This window comes from Oryctolagus cuniculus, chromosome 7 (genome assembly GCF_964237555.1).
Source record: "Oryctolagus cuniculus chromosome 7, mOryCun1.1, whole genome shotgun sequence".
In the NCBI taxonomy this organism is placed as follows: Eukaryota; Metazoa; Chordata; class Mammalia; order Lagomorpha; family Leporidae; genus Oryctolagus; species Oryctolagus cuniculus.
The window spans coordinates 33,725,269-33,728,381 of NC_091438.1; positions in this window are offsets into that span (position 1 = coordinate 33,725,269).

The following is a 3,113-nucleotide window of genomic DNA, read 5'->3' on the forward strand; positions in this document are numbered from 1 at the left end:
TCTGGTCTCTCTTGTGAGTGTAGGGGCCCAAGTACTTGAATCATTTTATACTGCCTTCCCAGATACAATCGCAGGAAGCTGGATTGGAAACGGACTAACTAGGACTTGAACTGGCACCCTAATGTGTGATGCTGGCATTGCAAACTATGGCTTATTCCAGGGCTCCACAACACCAGCCCCTGTAATCTCTTCTTATGCAAGGTATAAGCCAGAGTCCTACACGGATCCCTATGTCTGCTACTCCCCCACTACCTCTCTGATGCCATTTTCTTTTTATTTTATTTTATTTTTTTTTATTTTTTTTGACAGGCAGAGTGGACAGTGAGAGAGAGAGAGACAGAGAGAAAGGTCTTCCTTTTGCTGTTGGTTCACCCTCCAATGGCCGCCGTGGCCGGCACACCACGCTGATCCGATGGCAGGAGCCAGGTACTTTTCCTGGTCTCCCATAGGGTGCAGGGCCCAAGTACTTGGGCCATCCTCCACTACACTCCCTGGCCACAGCAGAGAGCTGGCCTGGAAGAGGGGCAACCGGGACAGAATCCGGCGCCCCAACCGGGACTAGAACCCGGTGTGCCGGCGCCGCAAGGCGGAGGATTAGCCTAGTGAGCCGCGGTGCCGGCCTCTGATGCCATTTTCTATTGTTGTCCTGTTTTCTTCTGCTTCAGCTGTAGTTTTCCCAAAACAGTAGGCATCGTACTTTTCAATACATTGGACTTGCTGACCTTTCTATCTGGAAATCTCTTTTCTCAAGATACATTCAAGGCTCAATCCCTCACCCTAGTTAGACCTTTGCTTAAGTTTCTCTCTTCCTACCCTACCAAAGTACTCACTGTCTCCCTTGATTGCCTTATTTTTATAGTATTATCACTGAATGCTACAGTTTATTGTTTACTTTTATGTGTCCCATCCTTCATTAGCACTGGACTCCTTAAGGGCAGGGATATTTTGTTTGATTCAGTGTTCATGGAAGAGAGTCAGACATAAAGAAAATACTCAACAATTACTGACTGAATGATTCAAAGAATAATAGCATTCATTAAATATGTACCAATATATTACCTAGGGGACAGGTGCTTTGTATATTTCATTTAATCTTCACATTGTTAGAAAACCGACACACAAAGATATTCTGCAACTTACATCTAATTAGTGACTGTCAAAATCAGATTCCAAATTCATAACTACCCATCTCCTAAATCCACGTTTCTTACCACTGTACTCCCTTGGAATTACTTGGGCAACCAGAGTTACTGGGATTCAAAGGAGAGACATGGGTTGTCATCTGGGGGAATCTGTGAAAGCTTTCCCCAACTTCCAGAATTTGATATGGACCTTGACAGTTGAGAGAATGTTATGCTAAGCAGGATGAGAAGCATGAGACATATGGAAGCAGATCAACTCAAAATTTATTCCTCCAGGTGACTTATTCATCTGAGTTTGACCAAGACTTCCTGGTTCTAGCATCAAAATTCCTGTGTTCTGGAACCTGCTCAGTCCTGGGAGAACTAGATAAATGGGTCCCCCTAAATGACAAATGGATCAGTTCTAATAGACTGGAGTGTTTGCACACATTGCAGAGAAAATCGCCAATTTCGAGTCTGTGGCCACTAGTTTGGAGCTCATTGGGCAGGAAAGTGGGAGACTTTGAAGGTTTCTGAGAAGGGGTTGAAGTGTGGAAACACAAACTCACACGTGAAACAGAAAAGGGCAACACAACGCTGACTGTGGCAAAATCCTGCCTTGTCGGGTAGACACGGATAGCAGAGTAACTGTGAACAAAGAGACCAATCAAGTTTGAACTATCCCAGTTTCTTTCAAATATCTGATGCCTCTTGAAACTAACATTTTATCATCTTCTTCAAAGATTGCCAGTCCTCACTGTATCTGTTGCTGGCATCAGCTCCTGGAATCAGCTCCATGCCTTTACTTCCAAAAGTTTTCATGAACTTTGTGGACCCAGGGAAAGCCCCTGTCTCAACTTCATTTCACATCTTCCCATGACTTCAGACTTCTATGTCCTCAGGCATGGACCATGGGCTAGTTTTTTCTAGAGTGGCAAGGCTAGTGGTCAGTCGCCTCAGAGTCTATGCCCTTGGGTGATCCCCAAATCATCACTTTTTCATCATCACTTTTTGAAGTGCTATACTTTCTAGTTCAGTGGGAAATCCTCATCTCCAGCAAAGCATGAGTGTCCAGGCATGTTTAAACAAATGAACAAGAAGTCTTAGACAGCCTGTGAGTGCCCAACTCTATGATCATCTGCAAAAATTGCACAAAAGGCAGCTATGCTGGATGAAAAAAAAAAGCAAATGTGTAAGATAGTTTCTTCCTTACTGTGGAATTGTTAATGTCAAGTACAGCAGTCTTACCATCAGAGGTCCTCAGCACTTCATGAACTACGTAGCATGGGACATAAGGCCTCGAGCAAACTATTGTTCTATGGTGATACACAAGCTAGGGTTTTGCTAGAATTAAAAATGATCCTGCTCTCACAGATACATCACCATCACAGACACAGATACACGAGCAAGCATGCACACACACATTTCTTCTTCAATCTCCAATCCCCATATAGACACAAATATTTTGTCTTAAAAATAGGGGAATACTTCAAAAAGTTAATGGAAAATGGAATTGAAAACTAAGGGTATTTTTGTGGATAAAGATGAAGACTTATTAATTTGAGAGGAGGGATAGAATGTGCTACCTCAAGAATCATTAAGCACCTATTGCTGCAGCGGAATAAGCAGAGACCTCATGTACATTATGTGCATCATAGGAATAACTGACCTGAAGGCCTAGAAAATTATTTGGTTTGCCTACTGTTTTCTCCAGGGGCAGATTTAGGCTTCTGCCTAACAGCAGGAAAGCCAACACTCAGCCTCTTCTACCTCTATCTCAAGCATCCTTTGCCAGAAGAATGGGAAATGGGCCGGCGCCGCGGCTCACTAGGCTAATCCTCCGCCTTGCGGCGCCGGCACACCGGGTTCTAGTCCCGGTTGGGGCGCCGGATTCTGTCCCGGTTGCCCCTCTTCCAGGCCAGCCCTCTGCTGTGGCCAGGGAGTGCAGTGGAGGATGGCCCAGGTGCTTGGGCCCTGCACCCCATGGGAGAC